Source organism: Delphinapterus leucas, chromosome 1 (genome assembly GCF_059928025.1).
Source record: "Delphinapterus leucas isolate spDelLeu-1000000601 "Yukka" chromosome 1, BTC_Dleu_Yukka2, whole genome shotgun sequence".
Taxonomy (NCBI): domain Eukaryota; kingdom Metazoa; phylum Chordata; class Mammalia; order Artiodactyla; family Monodontidae; genus Delphinapterus; species Delphinapterus leucas.
Genome location: NC_143129.1, coordinates 143881148 through 143902747, shown reverse-complemented (window position 1 = coordinate 143902747; position 21600 = coordinate 143881148).

Genomic DNA, 21600 nt, shown 5'->3' with positions numbered 1-21600 from the left:
GCCGTTTGGATAGGATGTGGGGACTATCTGTTTTCCTTAACACAATATTATTAATGTCCTGGTCTACAAATTGAAAAACATGCTTATTTGTATATTCATTCTTTTCTCCCTAAGTCTTTTGCCTCAATGGTATGAGACTATGTGGAAAGATAGAAGGGAATGAGGCTTTGGAATCAGAGTTGAAAGCAGTGCCTCATGAACAGGGGTTTGAGTGATAATAATTCGCACTCTCTGAGCTCCGAACCAATTGAGAAATAAACACAAGAGACAGAAGGATGAAAGTGAAAGTTCTGGCTTCACTGTTGGTAGCATTGCATTGGATGGCAGGGCTTGGATCTGAGGCCAAATAGACTTCCTATCCTTTTCCCCCAAGAACAGGATTTTAGATGACACATTTAAGAAAGCGTGAGTCCACAGAATGGACAAATGCTTCCACAGCCTGGTGCCAGAAGAATTGCTGCCCCTCAGCCAGCTAGTTCCAGTAGCAAGGAATAGAGATAAAGGCTCTTAACCCCACCTGCTTTAGACACATGAGCCAGTGAGAGTCAGGCTCTCACTGCTCAGCTATGAGAGGAATCATTTCTTCTCCAACTGAGCATGATGTGGAGAAGATGGGCTAGAACTTGACTCTGAAGCAACCAGTCTCCCTATGAAATACGTGGAGAGAAAAAAGGGAATGTGACGTTGGTTACTTTTTTTCCCTTTTGAGCCTTATTTTTCCCATTTAACAGATGAGGTACTTGGATCTTTCCAATACCAATTCTCAAACACCAACTGGATGTCCCACAATTCAATCCTATTCTCACATGAACTACCCAGAGTTAGTGTTAAATGCCACAGATTTTAGGGTTCAGTCTCACAAGTCTTTCCTTATTTCAGAAGCCAGTAGCAAGTCCCAGGTCCTCAGGCTACTGGTACTTTTGTCCAAATTGGCTACAAATTCAGGGTTTCCCATAACTGCAACGCCCCCACTCCATCCAAAAATTCACTGGAACAACTTAAAGAACTCAAGAAAGTGCCATACTTACAATTACCATTTTGTTATAAAGGATACAACTCAGGAACAGCCAAATGGAAGAGATGCCTAGGACAAGAGCACTGGTGGGAGGTGGCGTAGAGCTTCTAAACCCTCTCAGGCTGTACCACCCTCCCAGCACATTGATGTGTTCATCAACCCAGAAGCTCCCTGAACTTCACTGTTCAAGAGTTTCTGTGTAGGCTTTACTATGTAGGTATGGTTGATTAAATCATTGGTCATTGGTGATTGAACTTGATCTCTAACTCCGTTCTCCTCCCTGGAGGTTGGGAGGTTGGGCTGAAAGTTCCAACCTTCTGATCAAGTGTGTGGCCTACCTTTTCCTTGAAACCATCTAAGGGCCCAACTTGAATCACCCCATTTGCATAAACTCAGGTGCAGTGTAAAGGGACTCATTATGAATATCAAAAGACACCTCTGTCACTCAAGAAAGTCCCAGGGATTTTAAAACTCTGTCCCAGGAACTGGGGCAAAGACCAAATACATATTTTTTGTCCTATCACAGTACCCAACTGAGGTACCTAGCTAGCTCTGTAGACTCTTCTGAAGATTAACTGGATTAAGGTATATAATAAATGTTTATGAACATTAATTACCTTCCCTTAACCAACTGGTTAAATTAAGGTACTAGACATATTCAAGGGTTCCCTAATTTTTCATCAATAATGACCTCATCTATTATAATTCCAGACAGGAGCTTACGTTTTGAAACATTTTGCTTCTTAAACTGATAAATTTAAAATGGGGGAAAACTCAACACATTATATATAGCTTAGAAAATAATGAAAAGGTACACAGAACAGATTAACTCATATCCAGCAATATGATCCCACCAAATTGACAGGTTTCCAACCACAACTGAAGAAGACTCATCTATGTGGCTTCACCTCTGGGAAAGGAATGCTTTTTTTTTTTTTTTTAATTTTTTTGATGTATAGTTGATTTACAATGTTGTGTTAATTTCTGCTGTACAGCAAAGTGATTCTGTTTTATATTAGGTATATATATATTATTTTCCATTATGGTTTATCACAGGATATTGAATATAGTTCCCTGTGCAAGTTAGGACCTTGTTATTTATCCATTCTATGTATAATAGTTTGCATCTGCTAATCCCAAACTCCCAATCCATTCCTCCCCCATTTCCTCCCCCTCCCGCCCCTCCCCCTGCCTTGGCAACTGCAAGTCTGTTCTCTATGTCTGTGAGTCTGTTTCCGTTTTTCTAAATAAGTTCATTTGTGTCATATTTTAGATTCCACATATAAGTGATATCATATAGTATTTGTCTTTCTCTGTCTGACTTACTTCACTTAGTATGATAATCTCTATGTCTATCCATGTTGCCACAAATGGCATTATTTCATTCTTCTTTATGGCTGAGTAGTATTCCTGTGTGTGTGTGTGTGTGTGTGTGTGTGTGTGTGTGTGTACCACATCATCTTTATCCATTCATCTGTCAATGGACATTTAGGTTGTTTCCATGTCCTGGCTATTGTAAATAGTGCTGCTATGAACATACGGATGCATGTGTCTTTTTGAATTATAGTTTTGTCTGGGTATTGGGATTATGGGATTGCTGGATCATATGGTAACTCTATTTTTAGTTTTCTGAGGAACCTCCATACTGTTTTCCATAGTGGCTGCACCAATTTACCTTCCCACCAACAGTGTAGGAGGGTTCCCTGGGAAATGAATGTCTTTGTATTGTGTATCAAAATTTGCTCTGAGAGAAAAAGAAGGTATGTGGATATGGTAATATTAGAAGTCTCTAAGTGATGGAATTAAGGGTAATTTGTAAACACAAAAGTATAAATAAAAAATAGAAAAGAATGAATGCTTGTCCATTTGGAAAACTTATAAATCAGAAAAATAAATATGCAAAAATAAATGAACGAAGATGGCTAATATCTTGGTAGAACTCTAAGCATCTGATTAAGAGCAGGTCATCTTTAAGGTTTTTTTTTTTAACATTTATTATTTACTCATTTATTTAACAAATATTTATTGAGAATGTTCTCTGAGACAGACATTGTTCCAGGCAATGGAGATAGGGAAGCAAACAAACATTTGAGGTTCCTGCCTTCATGGGGCTTCATATCAGATCATATTAATTATCATATCAATAATAATTATAATAACTATGCAGTGAATGTTAGCTATGCTAGGGCTGTGCTAAGTGTTTTACATGGATAACTAGTTATTCCAAGCACCTTACGATATTGGTTACTGTTACTATCAAAATCTGAGACCCAAAGAGGTCCAGTTAACTGACTGAGGTCACATAGCTACTAAGTGGCAGAAATAAGGTTAGCCCTTAAGTCTGGCTGATCCATGCTTTTAACCTCTGCTTCTTCTAAAACAAGATTTTTTGCTTGAACTTCTTCTATTCCCTCCTTTTACAGAGAAGGGCTTTGAAGCATAGATGTGTGTGTGTGTGTGTGTGTGTGTGTAAAATCAATTTTAAAATTAGCAAATAAAATAATGATTGCTGAATTTGGCCAGTTGTTTGGAAAATCCAGAGAATACTTCTGGCACTCTCTATCGGCAAGGCATCAAAGCTTTGTACTAATTTGAGTTTATCCCTCAGATACTGGGTGAGCTGTTTAAGGAGGGAGCAGCAGGAAACTTCAGGTGCAAAATTGTTGGTGGGAAAGGTAAAGGAGGAACTTGGAATATCTAGGTTCGGGCAAAGGAAACCCGGAAATACTTGTTTGAAGGGAGGAAAACCCCTATGTTTGGGGTTGGATCAGGATTGTTGCCTTCTGCCTTAAAGCAAAAAAGGAGGGGGGCAAAGAGCTCTTGGCAGTTGTCAGGCAGGGGACAAAACATAACCCACCTGTCTGGTTTTACAGAACAGACCTGCAAGGCAGACTAATCTTCTGGCACTCAGAGTGTTCCCGAAAGATGACCTCTGAGTCTGGCGCAACCATTGCCCTTGGCTGCACTTAACTTAAAAAACACCAGCAAAGGTTCCTTCTTTCATTTAGACTCATATTTGGTTTGAGCTGTAAGACAAGATGAGAAATGGTTGGGCAGGGCGGGGGAGGGAATCCTAAAGGTGGGTGGCTGTACTTTCATTCTGCCCCTCTCTTTGAACTGCATGCCACATGCTTCATGAATTCCTTTGCTCAGGGCAATGGAAATAAAATTACCTGCCTGAGGAATTGCAGAGTGAAAAATGAACTCACAGCTGCGATGCTAGGGTTGCTTCTGACACAAACATTAATGGGGGAAAGAGAGGCAATTCAGGGCAGGGAGCTACACTGAGGCAGGGGAAAGGGAACATGCATTTGAGAGATAAGAGATCTGACATACCCATCCTGAGTATGTCACTCCCCACCGTGGGCACTCAGTTCCTCCGTAGTTAAAACACGAGTATTAAGTCAGGAACTGAAATTTTCCCAGTTTCTCCAACAGGAAATTGGATGATTCCCAACCCTGGCAGGGGTAGGAAGGGCTTTCTAGTTCTAGGCGAGGAAACACGACCTTGAGGGATAGCCTCTTTGAGGGGACAAAGGGAGCACCTATTTCACATTGCCAGGGCAGAGCGCTGGGCTGGGGAGGACCCCAGAGCACAAGACATGAGGTCATAGCAGCTGTGGACCCTCCTGGCACTAGGAGAAGTTGGATCATACCCCTTGATTACGAGTGCTCTCCAAAAGGCAGCCTCGTCTTCCTCTTCTTTATTTGTAGTGTGTGACTTTCTTTAAAACTAGAGAAAATAATCGGCTTTATCTGTCTTTTCCAGTGTCCTTCATCAAATAATGAAAATGATAAAAAGGGAGCCAAGTGTATAATCTAGATTTTATTTCCTCTCCCCTCTTCCTCCAGCACCACCCCTCTCCCATACCAACAAATGGTGATTTGATTTTTAATATGAGGACTCCTCTGACAATCTAACCATTGAAAGCAAGTTGTAGCTCATCCAAAGGAGGCTTGATGTCCTGCTAAGTTCCCTTGGTAGTGGTGGCGGGGTGTCACCGGCTGAGCTGACAGAGACCAGGGTCCAGGTCTCCAGATTTCAAATCCAGGGCATTTCCTGGAGAGCAGCATTTCTCAGCATTTCAAAACTAGTGTTTAAAAATTTCAAACTGTTGTGGACCAATACTTTAAAAAAATGCAAGAAAAATAAATTCATGGAGAAATATAGTGTAAAAAGCCAGACACACTGACTACAAATCTGAGTTTTTTATTATTAAGTTCAACAGACTTATGAAAAGTATCCTGCTAAACTGCTCTAAAGTTTCTAAGCGCTTGTTCTCAATTCAGGGCCTGGACCCCTGCCCCTGGACCGTACTGTGAGTGACACGGGTCTTTGGTTCTTCTCTGCCTTGCCCCATCCCCCCAAACACCCCTGAGAGGCAGCCTGGCTTGGAGAAGAGAGCTTGGCCTTTGGGAGTATTCCGGCCTGCGATCAAACCCCAGTGCAGCCTGATCGTAGATGCCCTCAGTCTTAGTGCTCAGGTTCATCAGTTTGAAGTGCGGAAATAATGCCAGCCTTTCAGGATGGCTTTGAGGATTAAACAAGGTAAAATATGGGAGGCTCCTAGCATACAGTTCTTGCTCCCCAAATGCCCTTTTTCTACTCCACAGAGACAAGGGCAGGTCTGACATTTTGCTCCTACTCTCTGAGGGCAACACGCTGTCCCCTCAGCCCGGATTTTTCTTTTTCCTCCTGATTTTTTGTCCCCCACCCCCTTGACTAGTGACGGTTCATCATCAACCTTACCTGACGTGTACCCACACTTCAGACGCCGTGGCTTGTTTATTTCCCTGCTAGCTGGAAGCTCCAGGAGGGCAGAGACTAGATCTGTTGATTCAATTCTATTTCTCCCAACTCCTAGCAAGGGGCCCAACACACAGTAGGTGGGTAATACTGTTTTGCTTAATAAAAATATAATGTCCTTGTTAAAAATCTGGGTTTGAATTGAGGATGAAGAAGCAGCCTTTACCCCAGGCCTGACCAGGTACAGATCTCAGAAAGTTATTACTGTTACCTTCTGTTACTAAGGCCCACTTGGCATAGGGAAGGCCTGAGCCCATGTCTGTCCACCAGGGATGTGAATTAGCTGCCTCTCGCCAGAGCCTTGGGCTTCTGAGGAGCTGAGGGCAACAGAGTTGGCTGTCTTTTCTTCTCTAGCCACAGAGAAAGTCCTCACGACCACATACAGAATGTTGGATGGGGTGGAGGCGCATGGGAGGTGAGGGGAGCAGAGGGCAGACAGGCACAGGGGAGAGAAAAGTAAAAAGGTACAGATGACTCAAAATCACAGACCCACAGTATGTTCAAACCAGGAGAGTCCTTAGAGATCATCCAATTCAGCTATTTCAAGGAAATTCTAAAGTCAAGTTTAAAGGTATGGCCTCTGGGGCCAGATGACCTGGGTTCAAATGCATCCATGTGACTTTTGGGCGTGTTTCTTAACCTCTCTGTACCTCTGTTACCTGTGTATAGGTTTGATGATAATATATCTGCCTGTACGGCTGTAAGAACTTAAATGCAGAAATACACGTAAAAGACTTAGGTTAGTGCCTCGTACACAGTAAATGTAAGAATTAGCAATGATTATTCTTTTACCTTTTGGGAAAGCTGAGGCCCAGAACTTATTTAAGGTTATAGAATTATGTGGTGACAGAGTCTGGACTAGAATCCCATTCTCTCAAATTACAGTTTCTGCCCCTCTCCCTCTGAACATAGACGTAAAATTTTAGAGGGAAAAACTAGCTTGGGTGTGATCTATTGTCATACTCCCATTTAACACAAAAGGAAATCATTATCCAGAGAGCTTGAGTGAGAGGCTCAAAGTGAGATGGCATGAGGGCCAGGATAGAACACAATCTTCCTGACTCTGGTCTCCTCCTGGGCCAGGCGGACAGGCTATTTACAATGAAAAATGGAGAATAGACCCTTGTGTGCACATTCGGTCTTTCTCTGGAAGTCTGTGCGATAAGGGAGCCGTTCAGGTTTCAAGTTTTTCCTAGTGAACTAGAAAGTAAATTCAAACGGCAGTTTGGCTTTGGAAAATTCCAAATCGTTCGGCTTTTGGAAATTATTAGAATTTTCTTTTTAAAGAATTTCTCTAAGCCTTTTTTTTAAAAATAAATTTATTTATTTTATTTATTTACTTTTGGCTGCGTTGGGTCTTCGTTGCTGTACACAGACTTTAGATGCGGCGAGTGGGGACCACTCCCTGCTGCAGTGCATGGGTTTCTCACTGTGGTGGCTTCTCTCATTGCGGAGCAGGGACTCTAGGCGTGTGGGCCTTAGTAGCTGCAGCATGCGGGCTCAGTAGTTGTGGCTCGTGGGCTCTAGAGCGCAGGCTCAGTAGTTGTGGCGCAGGGACTTAGTTGCTCTGTGGCATGTGGGATCCTCCCGGACCAGGGCTTGAACCCGTGTCCCCTGCATTGGCAGGTGGACTCTCAACCGCTGTGCTACCAGCGAAACCCCAATTATTAGAATTTGATGGCAGCATTTTTCACTAAGGAGTCTGTTCTAAGGGGACAGGAGTCCAGGAATGAGCCACCCAGGTGGCAAAGGCCTGGATTTAGTCAGGGACCTTTGTCCCTGAGCTCTCTGAGGCCTGCAAGTTTCTCTTTTTGCCCCCTCTCTATCCACCTATTCTTTACATAAGCTATGCAAGCACAGTAAAAGCATTTTGAAAAGTGGGGAAGTGGAACAGCACTCGTAGGTATAGTTGGGAGGGTTAAATGAGTTATTTCATGTCAAATGCTTAGAACAGAGCCTGACAATTGGTAAATGTCAGTGCACCTCTCCAGACTCCATAACCTTTGTTTTAATGATTCTACAATATGCCATAAGATGGCTGGCTTATAGCTATTAGAATGTTTATCTACTGTGTTGACGTGATTACTGAATGCTGATTATTTCCCTAGCTTTCATTCTGATGTTTCACCAGTTTAGACAAACAACTTTATTCTAAAGCAGGGGACTGCAAACTATGTTACTTGGGCTAAATCCAGCCCACCCCTTGTTTTTGTAAAGACAGCTTTATTGAAACCTAGACACTCCATTGAAATATTGCCTATGGCTGCTCTTGCCCTGTAATGGCAGAGTTGAATAATTGCAACAGAGCCTGGTATTTCTATTATCTGGCCTTTCCTAGAAAACATTTGCCAATTCCTGTCCTAAATGAATGAGCTTAGATGAGTAAACAGGTTTTGCTTTGTTTTTGCATAGATTATTAAAAATATATATATGTACATCTATGCATATATCCCTTCCCCACTAGTTTAATTCCTAGAACTCTCTTGATACATTCTCAGTGTTTCTTTCAAAGGGGGCAGTGTGGGAAAGGGAATAAGGAAAGACAGCAGGGCACACGTCCAGCCCCAGCAGTTTTGTTAAGTGGTGTGGAAACCATTTGACGTGGTTGTTTTCTGAGTCCATTTATCAATGTGCTCCTTCTTAAAAATTTTTTTTTCTTTAAGATTCAAGGATTTGTTCAATATAAATTTTCACTTATCCTACGAGGACCTTTTTTTTTTGCTAGGCAGAAAGTAGAAATAAGGGGAAGAGCACTGGGCTGGGAGTCCAAGACATGAGTTCCAGGTCTAATTTTTCACTAATTTAACACATGACCTTGGGCAAATGACCTCTCTTGACAATAGTTCCAATTCATTCCCAGATCATTTGTGTGGTCCAGGCTTTAATCGTCTTCCTTGGACAGTTGGGATAGTCTCCCTTCTCCTGGCCTCTCTGCCTTCCCTTCACCCCTCTAGCCCACCTCCAGCTTCTAAAGGGTGCCTTCAATGGTGTCTCTCCCTTCCTCAAAAGTTATCCTTGGGTCTTCATTTTGCACGTTTTAACATCTCCGAGACCCAGTTTCTCATAGAAAGAGGATTCATGACAACAGACTGCAGTTGGATTATTGTGAAGGTCTTTTGAGATCCGTACTATATGGTTCTAAAGACAAGAGGTTACCATCATTACCACCACCACCTCCACCACCGCAGAAGAGGCCCCTAGAATCCTGCCCTCTTGAAACTTGGGCCAGAAATCCCACTCTATGGGAAACGCAAATGCTGGAAGCACTTTTAAAAATGTTTTTCCTCCATCCAAACTTCTGCCTCCTGGCCTGGCATGGGGCAGATGCTTTCACAGGCAGCTAGGATTTTAATCAGTGCCAAGAGTCTGCTTGTCCAAGGTTGTTTGGCAATACTTGGAGTCTCCCACCTCCCACACATCTCCTCTTTCAATGTTCCATCTCTCAAAGGACATTTCCAAATAGACTCTTTTATCAACAAACTCTTCCAATTAACCTTAGAAATAAGCATGGCATATATTACTCCTCTATGATAGATAGGGAACTGCGGCCCGGAGAGGTGAAGTGAACTTTCCAAGGTCACACAACCATTTGACAGCCCCTCTGGGAGTAAAACTCAGATTTTTAAACTCTTGGTCCTGTGCTCTTTCTTTCTCTCTACAAATATTTTTAAATGGCTTTTGGTCTTAGAATTTCCCACACCTGGCCTTCACTCCAAGTAATATTTTTGTGTATAAAGTCAGTATTATGAAGCTGGGAGAGAAATTGGTGGGAAAGAAATCTCACGTTAATGGACTTTGATGCTAGACAGGAACCTTTACCCTGAGAAAAAAAAAAAAACAAGCCACAGATGAAATCTGCAGAGGAAAATAATGTTTTACTTATTCAAAAGAAAGGAAACTGGGCCATGCTACCAAGGTATTCAACTCTAACATATTAATTTCAAGGAACACAAAGGATTGTTGACATGAGAACTTCTGCATGAATATAAGAAAAAATACGCTTTACTAAGATTCACAAGACTTGAGATAATTTCTTTTCCTATTCCTCTTCCAGATTCTTTTCCTGGGTCTCCATTTATTCTTCCATAAAATGAGAGGGCGGGCATATCACTTAGCTTAGCCTAAGTTTGGCTGCCATAACAAAGAACCCTCCAATGTTAACAGCTCGTGACAACAAAGAATTATTTCTTGCTTTCTTGGACCAGCTGTGACTCTGCTGTGGGTCTTCTTTTTTCCTGGATCAAAGTGCAAGGAGAAGCCCTTCACTGGCACATGCCAGTCTCATGGCAGAGAGAGAAGAAGCAAAGCAGAACCACTGTTTGTGTATTAAAGATATTGCTTGGAAATAACCCTTATCATTTCTTTTACATTTGGCTGAAGCAAGTCAAATGGACAAGTCCAATGTCAATGAGGCGGAAATTATGATTCTCCTCAAGGACAGGCCCAGTAGAGAAGAGTCCTAAAGGAACATGTTTGACAATAATGCAGTCTACCAAGATGGGGTTAAACTTAGTGTATCCAACTATTTCTTGAACATCTCCGCTTAGGTGTCCCATCTCAAACTCAAAAGTGTCTGAAACTGAACTTATCACCTTAGCTTCCCAAATGGACCCCTCTTTCTATATGTCTTCAATACAGACATGGCACCACCATCTATCTATCACCCCACCATTCAAACCAGAACTGAGGAGTTGTCCTACAGTATTCCTCCTTGGTCTCACCTCCTATGTCCAATTGTCAACTGAGTCCTGTGGATTCTGCTTCTGCATTACCTCTTCTCGTATTTCCTCAATCACTGTCATAATCCAAGCCAGGGTTGATGAAAGTCTGATCTACTACAATTCCTAATGAATCTCCCCACCTCTAGGCTCTGGCACCCAGTGTGAGGTATGGATTTGAGGGCAAAAGACATAGTGAAAGCCAGAAATTATCATAAGACCAGTAAATTTTTCCTGAATAAATGGTTGGTAAATGTGTCACTGAAAGCATTTCTTTCTCTTTTGCTTTTTTTTTTTTTTCCGCAAGGAGGAAGGGATAGGAATCAAGTATATTTTAAAAGAGTTAAGATCTTTCCCGTTAAATATCAGCAAATTCTTTAGTCCTGCATTTTAAAGATATACACAAAAATGATGAGAAATGCAAGTCTTTCAAAACAGCAGGATTTCTTATTGCGTGAGGCCATGCATTTGACTGGCCTGCTCACCTGGAAACCCGCCCACTTGATGTGAAAAGTTTGGGTCATCCTTGTTCACTGCTGCTTCTTTCTACACCCATTCCTGGCCTTCCAGTTTCTAGGGGCTCTAAAGGGAAAGATAGACAAGGAAAGATCGGTGGTAGGCAGAGTCCCAGGAATGGTGGACTGGGAAGAATTAATTCTGGCCAGTTCTCCAGATGCTGGTGACATGAAATGAGAGAGACACACAGCAGGAAGGAACCTCAATTACCAGGGAGTCCAGCCCCCACGTTTAAAGTGAAGACTTGAAGGCTCAGAGCAGGGAAGTGACTTGCCCAAGGTCACCCAGCAAGTGAGAAGCAAGACTGGGGCCCGAACCTAGGACGCCTGCATCACAGAGCAGTCTCTGTACTTAACAGTCTGTGATAGGTACTCAAGCATGCTTAAGGAGAGACCTATGCTTTGTGCATGACTGTTTTTGCATTTTCTTTTTCATCCATTTCCAGACACAATAGATGCTTCTAGAACTCTCCACTGGCATATTTTCATTTGACTTGGAGGCAGGTGGGCCCCGTTATTGGACATGGGCTGGGCTCTGTGTTGGAAGACCTAAGGCCAAACCCTGACACAACTCCTCACTCCCTGTGTGACCTCAGGCTGTTGCTTTGTCTCTCGGAGCCTTGGTTTCCTCACTTAGGAAACGGGCGTGAAAATCATGCATGCTTATCAAGCTGCTGCTTGTAAAAATTACAATTTTTACAGCAATTGCTGAATTTGATCATTCAGTTTGTCACATTCAGTTTGTCACACTTCTACTGAAGTGCTTGCTCTGAGCAAGACACCAGGGCAGCAAAGATGGCTCAGTGTCACCCTGCAAGCACCACCAAGAGAGAGCTCCCTGATAACGCATCTGTCTTCTCCACCCACTAATCAATAAATGCACAGTGACAGAAAGTCAGTGATAGAAGGGTATAGAGGACAAAGAAGTAAGACAGGGACGGAGGGATCAGTTCTTTCTAGGTAGTTACAGGAGGCCCTCCAGAGGAGGTGATGCAGGAGAATAAGTTTTGAAAGATGAAACAGAACTCTCTAGGTGAGGAATCGGGGTAATTTTAGGGAAATGTAATACCATGAGTTAATGCATGAAGGTGTGAACGTGTAGGGTTTGGGGAAAACTATAGTAAATAATTTAATATAGCTAGAGCACAGAAGAAAAGTGGGAGTAAGGGGTGGTCAGGGTGAGAAATGAGGCAAGAGGGTTTGGTCTGGGCCCCTTCAGGAGGCCACTGCAGTGAGACGCTGCAGGAGGAATAATTCAACATGAGCCAGAGCACACAAGTTGGTGGCCTGCGGATTAGCCCAAAGATGTGTTTTGCTTGACTGATGTGGGACCTTAATTTAGGTGGGATGTGCACTCTCCAATTCTATGTTCTGTCGTCTTCCTAGCCCTGACCTTACTTTGCTCCTTCACTTATTTTTATTCATTGCCTGGACCTTGTAGGCCTTTGAGCTTGAGAGGTTTAGAGCAGAGTGCTGATGAAATCAGATCTGAGTTTAAGATTGATGCCTATGGCTGAATCCCTGGGGGGAAATAAGGGGTAACTCTGGAGGCCAAGAATCCTGTTGAGACAGTGGCAGTAATTCAGTTGAGAGATGACGAGATCCTGATCTGAGGCAGAGGGTACGGAGAGGGGAGGATGAAACTGAGAATTATTTGGGAGGCAGGATCCACGGGACTTGGTAATAAATTATGATGAAGATATGCGAGAGTGAAGTCATCTGAAGGGTTTTTGAGGTCAGACTGTCTCATAACTAGTATCCCTGGTGTTCGCCCAGAACCTGATGCAAACTAGAACCTGAATAAATACTTCTTGAATATAAAAATAAATGGGTAAGAGATTTCAGATGGTTCTCAGGTTTCTAATTTAAAAGGAGACACGTAGTAGGTATTCAATACTCCTCAGTTGAATGTGAGCAGCACATTTCTAATAAGAAGTTTGGGCTCCTATTTTAACCTGAGTAGCAGTTCCTCAAGATCTAGAGCCCGTGGGAGGCCAGTGAAGGAGTTTGTGTGGCTTCTGAAGAAGCATAAATTAGAGGCAATCATTAAGGGGGATGTTGTCTGACATTTCCCTTACGAGACCTGGGCCAAAGGAGTTCAAACGCGGAGTGCCTTTGCTTTTTGAGATGAAAATCAGAGCACGTTCAGACCCGGAGCTGCCAGGAGGCTGGGACATTCTCCTGGCCTAGTCCTCTCACCATTGAAGTAATAACAAAGATATAACCAACAAAATAAATAAGTGCTCTGTGGATTGAAGAGATAATACTTCCATGGGCCAAATATTAAAATATCAAAGGTCCAGGAAAAGAGACCATAAAGGCCCATTTCATGAACCAGTCAGGAGTATTTCAGGGCAAAGATGGAATGATATTTTATGTCACCTCTGAGGCATAAAGGGCACTTTATGAGTCAAAGGAAACCAGGTTCTCAAATGGCTGGAGACTGCAGGTTACTTGTTTGAAATCTAAACACCAACTCGGATTGCAGAACAAAATTAATCCCAGCACTCCTTGCCCAGGAGAGTTTGCTGAGGCTGTCAGAAGCAGTGGAGTGGGAGGTGAGCCCTGGGGCCAGGCAGATGGAATCCCAGTTGCTCCAGTCACCACGGGGCCAGCACCCAACGGGCCAATGTTAGCCAATGGGCCCATGTTTACCGAGCCATAGGGGCCAGAGAAGGACCCCAGCCCTGGAAGATTGGGAGAAAGAAAATGAAGTACTAGGATTTCAGGAAATGCTTGCTGGGTGAGGACTGAGTGAAGGGTTTGCCTCATTCACATCTCTGCTTGAATGTTTCTTCCCCAAGAACCCATTACATTCTGTCCCCTTGCTCTCCTTTATTTTCCTTCATTGATATATAATATAATATCAAGAATTGGTGCATGCCCTCTGTTTCCTTATTGTCCCTTTTTCTTTTAGATGATAACCTCCATATGGACATGGGCTGCACATTTTTATCTGCAACAGAGCATTGCCTGATGCAAAGAAAGGACTTAGATGACTGTCCAATGAATAAATGAATGAATGCCCCTTTTTTGTGGTAATTAAGGCCTGTGTCAGATGATTCAGACCTGGTCCCTCCCGTTTTAGTGCTCACAATCCGGTGGGAGAGACAGCTACCCTGTTGTATTGAAATTATTAGCATCAATGTAGACTAGTGTGCAGGATGCTATGGGGTCCCAAGAAAACACATAAGCCCTCCTTCTTGTTGGAGAAGGACAGGGAAAGCCACCAGGAAAGTGACGTTGCAGGGAAGATCTGAAGGATGTGCAGGAGTTAGCCAGAAGGGGACATTGGGAGAGTGTTCACAGTAGTAGAAATGACTTGTGCTAATTCACAGCACCCCCTGTGACGTAGCTGAGTAAAGATGTATCAAAGGAATTAATACATGAAGAAATGCTTTTGCATTTACAACTGAGTTTCCTAATCATTTGTTCCAAGAGCCAGTCAAAAAATTGCCTTCCCACTAAGGCATCATTTAACTGAATTGTGCATTGGCCTATTTTGTTTTTCTCTAAGGAAATATAAACATTGCCAGGAGCATGAGCAGGTTGACATAGGAACTTGGAAAAAAAAATAAAACAGGACAAAATAATAGACAATATATAATTGGTTCTCCTACAAACACTCACACAGCCTTTTAGACAAGAAAAGGACTTCAAGTATCACCTAGTGAGGTGTGTTGAAAAGGACCCAGAATTTAAACTTGGAAGGATGGGTTTCAAGGATCACATCAAAATTTACCAGGCAAGTCACTTTGTGTCTGTCAGTTGTGGTTTCTGAGCTGTGAGAATCAAATGAAAATACTTTGTGGGTCAAAAATGATGGGCACATAAGAGTAATTTATTATTATTCTTCCCACTCAATGTATTATTTTTTTAATAACAGAGGAAAATGCCCCCTTTTTTTGGTGTACAGTTCTAGGAATTTTAACACATGTATAGATTTATGTAACCACCCCAATGATCAGGATATAGAGTAGGTCTATCAGCCCCCCTAAAACTCCCTCATAATCCCATCATCCCTGCACCCCTCATCCCTGGCAACAACTGGTCTGTTCTCTGTCACTGTAGTTTATCTTTTTGTAAATGGCAAATGACAGATAAATGGACTCGTACAGTGTATAACCTTCTGAGACTGACTCCTTTCACTCAGCATTACGCCCTTGACATATGTGCAGTTGTTGGATGGGTCAACAGGTCATTCCTTCCTATTGCTGAGCAGGATTTCATGGCATGGATGTATCACAGCTTGTTTATGTGGTCACCTGCTGGAGGATATGTGGGCTGTTTCCACTTGTTGGTGATTATGAAGAGACCAACTATACCTATTGGTGTTCGGGTGTTTGTGTGAACCTATTTTGTTTTTCCCTAGAGAAAATACCCGGTAGTGGGGTTGGTGAGTTGCAGGTTAAGTATATGATTGATTTTATCAAACATGCCAAACTGTTTTCCAGAGTGGCTGTACCATTTTGCATTCCCAGGACTATGATTTAGTTTTTTTTTTTTTTTCAGTACGCGGGCCTCTCACTGCCGTGGCCTCTCCAGTTGCGGAGCACAGGCTCCGGACGCACAGGCTCAGCGGCTATGGCTCACGGGCCCAGCCGCTCTGCGGCATGTGGGATCCTCCCGGACCAGAGCATGAACCCGTGTCCCCTGCATCGGCAGGCGGACTGTCAACCACTGCGCCACCAGGGAAGCCCAAGTGTGATTTAGTTTTGAATGGAGGACATGTGAGGCCCAGAGAGGGGAAGTGACTTCCTTTTGATCACAAAGCAAACAAGGAAATGTGGGAAAGACTCCTATAACTCCCATTCCTGCTCCCCTTTTATTAACCTGAGATTTAACACCGTTCATTTTATGTAATTCTCAAGAGAAACTCTGTGAGGGAAGGTCTATTTATTGGTTTGCTCACTTATTTATTTGCCCTATTTTACAGGGGAAGAGACGGGTGGAAGGGTAGGTGTAAGAAGGTACGTGACCTGCCCAAGGTCATATAACTCACATGTGGGGGACAGTTTGACTCCAAGTTCATGCTCTTCCCACTAGGCACATTTCCTCTCGATTGCTGGAGGTTAGGGCCAGAGCTTCATTCCAAATGAGTCAATATTTCCACTTTCATGGTTGTGCTATGTTACAGAGGAAAAATTTCCATGCTTTCATAGTGTGAACTGTGTTTATTAATAACTGTTCCTCAATTGCTTCAATTTTCACATTATTAAAAAGCTAAAGCTTGGCTCACTTGTCATCTTCTCTCTGCTTAGAATGGGTTTTTTTTTTTAACTGGGGCAGGGACTGAGAAATGAAAAGAAGGCTTTGGATCTGGTGCCCACTGTGCCCACCAGGCGATTCCATGCCACTCTGCCTCCTTCCGGTTGGCGTTTCAACAAGGAGCGGTCCTCAACATCAGCTGGATTGGAGACACTTTGACAGGGCACGAGACCCACTCTGGTTCCAGCATCCCACAATTAGTTTCATGGCTAAAAGGTGTTGAGATGATTTTTAGTTCAAGGCTGTTTGTGTCAGAGGGAAAAACTGACAGATCACTTGCAGAATTCAGCTTTTATGAGTGCTTACATCTCTCCTGGGCTAAAGTTCCCTGCTTGAGCCCTGGAGACAAGGAGAAAAAAAGGAAGGAAGGAAAGTAGGCAAGGAAGGAGGGAAAAGAGAAAGGAAGGGAAAAAAGAAGAAATGAAAAAATGAAGGGGAAGTAAAACTAGAGAGAAAGAGAGAGAGAGAGAGTAAGGAAAGACGAGAAATGCTAAAAAGAAGGGGGGAGAAAAAGACTTGAAACCAGGTAGTTTATTTTTATTCCTTGGTGTTTGTTATAGATTATCCTAGACTAGGGAACAGAGTAATTGGACCAACGGGACAGAGTAATTGGACCAAACTAATTAGATCTTCATTTGATTTTGTGTTTGTTTGACTACTTAGTTTATACCTTGGCAGAGAGTTTTATCATACATATTCCGCTAACTGGTTTATCTAAGAGATGGTGCATGAACAAAACTGACATTGGATTTGCTGCTTCAGACCACACAGAAGAGGGGAGAAAACCTTTCAAGTAAACATTGATGTCTAGGAGAAGTGGAAGACCTGACAGAGAGATTCACAGGCCTCTTGGAGTCCCTGAGAAGCAGAGTTGATTAGTGTGGCTGGGCTGAGCAAATGTCGAGTGAGCCCCCAGGAATGACGTGGTACCCTCCTAAGATTCTGGAATTTGCAGTCAGACAGATCTGAGTTTAATTCCTGACTTTGCTACTTACTACCATTTTTGTCTTCTCTGAGTCTCAGCATTCCCACTAGTGAAATGGGATAATAATGCTTTCCCAGTTGGGCTGATGGAAGGGTGAAGTGAGATAGCAGGGAAGATGCTTAACAGCAAGTATGCCTTTTAGGAAGAGCTTAGTTCTGCCATTCCTCCTGGCCTGGGGAATATCTGGGGAAGTCAGCCAGGACACTTATGATGTGAGGAGAACTGACACCGAGGCCACAGGCTATGCCACAAGCATCTATTCACCCTAACTTCCAGTAGAATCAAATTTTGGGACTTGAGCAAGGCATCTTTTCTTCCTGGATTTCAGTTTTCCTATTGGGCAATTATATTCTGAGCAACAAATTAATGATGCTGAGCCCTTGCAGTTCTTGTAACAGGCACTATTTCATTTTTGGGGTCCCCACTGGTGTGTCCTTGTTCTGTTTGACTCTCTGACCACCCTCCCTGGGCCTCTAGTTTCAGGTGAGGCATAATCTGCTCTGGGGCTCTTCTCCAGACATGGGACTTTGTGCCCTTCCTTGGGGCTCATTTGGCATCTCTACAATAACACTTGGAAACTGTTGTGCTGTGTTGTATATATCGGTTTATTTACCTGTCAGAATGCAAGCTTCTTGAGTTCAGGAACCTGCTTCCATCTCTGAATCTCCAGCTCCTAACACAATACCTACTTGTGTGACTCTGTGCCAATTACTTAACTTCTTGTAGCTTCAATTTCCTCATCTGTTTCTGGTACATAGTAAGTGCTCAATGTATGTAAGTTATTATAAATGTCATTTTGAATGATTGAATGAATTAATAAATATGAATAAGACACATTCCCTGACATTAAGGAGTTTAGTCTAGTGGAGGAATATGTATAAAGAGCTCACAATGAAACAATGTTGATTTTAAAGTAGAAAAACGTTAAAAAATGTTATAACAATAGCAAAGAAAGACTAATTTGAAATTTGACCATTAAAGTAAAGATGAAAAGTCTAGAAGTATGAAACTGGTACGTGTGGAGTGGAGACATGGGGAAGTATAGGTAGAAAGTATCTTAATAACAAGGAGTTAGGCTACAAGGAGATGTGAATGAGAATTCTCTAATTTGCTCTGAGTTTCCTAACTACCAAAGCAGAAAATTAGGCCAGTTTTACATTACAAAGCTTTGATCCTAGCAATAGAGATGATCCAGGGATTTGTAACAAGGGCACCATTAGCATTTATGGGAGGGAAGATTCTTGACCGGGTGAGACTGTCCCACATAGTGCAGGACATGGAGCTTCCCTGGCCTCTGCCTGATAAATGTCAGCTGTAACCTCTAGTCAGCATGACAATAAAAAAAAATGCTTCTGTCAACATTGTTCCTCAGCTATATTCCAATATAAAATAAAAAGTTACCAAAGATAAATTTCTAAATGCAGTAGTTCTCAAATTCTCGTATCTAAATAAACTTAATGATAGCAAAGAATGAAACATTCAGGTAGAGAGGGTTGGCGAACAATCAGAAACTGCCTATCACACAAATAAAATTTCTTTGAAATCTCTTTAAAAAAAATGCCTTCACCCTTTTACAAATGCCCCTTAAAGCACGGAGCTAACTCCATCTAGGACCACTGAACCAAACCCATTTGATTTCAAAGGGAAAGGATGTCGAGATTCAGAGAGGACCTGGCTGTCCAGGGTCTCACAGATTGGAAGCATCAAGGTCAGGCCCCGAACTCATATTTCTTGACTCTGCTTTGGTTTCTATTAATGTTCTATTTCCCAGTGTTTTTTTTTTTTTTAAGTTCTGTTGATTTTACAATTTCAACCATATATTGAAGCCAACCCACCCTTTGCATTTGAAGATTGAGCTTTAATTATCCAATCTGTAAACCATTATCTTGTATGGGGAGACATTGGGGGAAAATGACCAATTATCTCGTGGGCAGAAACCAGAGGGCCTCAGTGCTCTTGGAAGCTTAGAGAGCTCTGAGTGAGAAGTCAGAATGCCTGACTTCCTCCACCGAGACTGCGCCAACATGGTTTCCTGAGATTTCCCAGGCCAGACAGTTTGACTCAGTCCTTCCAAGAATTCAGACAGAAAAACCCAGACTCTTCCTTCTTTGGCTGCATTTATCTGGTGATTCTGATGGAAGCAAACAGAGGAGTGGAGGGGGCTCTCAATGTGTGTGATGACTATCATAATGTGTACAGTGATGAGAAACTCCTTGTAGAGCTCTTCTAGGTAAGGAGGGGCCAGATCTGACCTGGTTCCCTTTGTCAGCCTGGAGCTTGGCCAGGTCCTACACACAGCTTGGAGGAAAGACTTCTGGATCTAGAGGGTTTCTGCCTCTGCAGCTTAAGTCCATGTGATCTTGATCAAATGCAATTCTCCTCTCCTCTCAGAGCCTCACCCTGAGAGCACTGCAATCACACGGTTATTGGAGAGAGTCTCACTGGGTGATAATGAGAGTGTTCTTTGCCTTTTTGAGGCAGCCATGGTGGCCGAGAACGCTAATGGTTGAGAAGGATCCAGTTTCCATTCTTCTTCCTGGATACATAGCTACACCTCATTCCAGCCCCCTTGCACTTATGATGGGGCCGATGGAAGGTGGGTGAAACTGCTATATTCTCCTTTGAAGGTACTCCACCCTCTCTTTTTCCTTCTGTGCAGCCTTGGAGGTCACATGTTGGAGATGGCAGTGCCCCGAGATGGGAGGAGTCTGGCCCCAAATCCCCCTGAAGGCTGCCCCTGAGCATTTGATTACAGTATGGAGAGGGCAAGAAATAACTTTTAAATTTAGTGGCTTAACAATAAAGCTGTGTCTGTTCTAGAAACAACTGATAGGCTATCCTGACTAATACAATTGTTAATATGACTCAGCAGACTATGGGAAAAGTAAATGAATGAACACTGCTTTCTTCTTCCCCCAGCCTCCAGTCCCTACCTGTCTGTTCTCAGGAGAGATTCTGAAGAGATTACTCAGAACTTATTGAGAAATTTCGTCTTTGTGCTTTTTTATCCCATGTAAGTTGATTCCAAAATCCTTTCTTTCCCCCATTGTAACACTACTGCTATTTGAGAGGCAAACAAACCTCTGGTTGGATCCTGTTTCTGGAACTTCCCCTGTGTGACCTTGGGAAGGTCATCTGACAGCTGAGGAGACTGAAGCTCAGAGAAGGATAGGGGGACTAATAGAACCTGTGTTACTGGATTGTTGTGAAGGTTAAATGAGGTCATGGATGTGAACACAGTGCCTGGTACATAGAAAGTGCTCCATAAATGTGAGTCCCAACATTCCTCACTCTCCCTGAAGAGTAAGGAGCTTTGTTTCTTGCTAAAGGAATCACTGAGGGAACAGCAGATAAGGGATTGGGGGAGAGGTAGGTAGGCATTTCCTGATCCCTTCACCCCGATTGCAGCCCTATATAAAACTCATCTTTTCAAGGCACTCTGGTGTGGAAGAAGGGTTGTTTTTTTTTTTTCCAGCCTTGGTTCTTTGGACAAATAGCTGCTCTTCTTCTGGGGGCTTCAGTTTCTCTTTAGAATGGCTGGGTTGGACCTAATGACCTCCAGCTCTGCCAGTGTGGGATTCCAGGTTAATGTGGGAAGACCGAGAGATTGTGGAGAGAAAGGCATCAAGGGTGGGGAATGGGCTGGATAGGAGGCTCAGTTGTATCATATAATATGTCCCAGAGGACACAAGCCATGCTCCAAGGTCATACAGAAAAGATTTACAGTCTTGGAGTCCATAAATAATCCCTGGATAGTGGAATCTTTTAAATCTGCAATGACACTGGATGCCAAAATAGAGGAGAAAACTCACTCTTCTTAGAAACTCTAATGTCGATTGTGAACTTTTGCAGGATTGAATTCAGGCTTGCTTTCTTTTCTTTTTCTTGTATTTTTCTTCCTTTCTCTCCTCCTCTTCCTCCTCCTTTTTCTTCTCCTCCTCCATCTCCTCTTTCTCTCCAGGCTCCTTTCCCCTCCCTTCTCCTCCCTTAGTCCTGGTTTGCTACTGACAACTACTTTCTCATTTTTCAAGAACTTTGCTTCTTTCACTTCTCTTTTTGATGCATGTGATTTATTATCTAATTTCCAAACCAACTTATCTAACTTATGTATATATTTTCACATCTATTATTTAGCCACCTCTCCAGATACTGCAGGGAGGAAAATCAGGTCACTTTTTGATTAAACGGTCTTGGTGACTTAATAACACTGATAACAGACAGTGGTTTATAAATTCAGGAGAAAGTGTCAGGCACCATGATTTTAACTACTATTGCAGGCAGTTGAGGTTTTG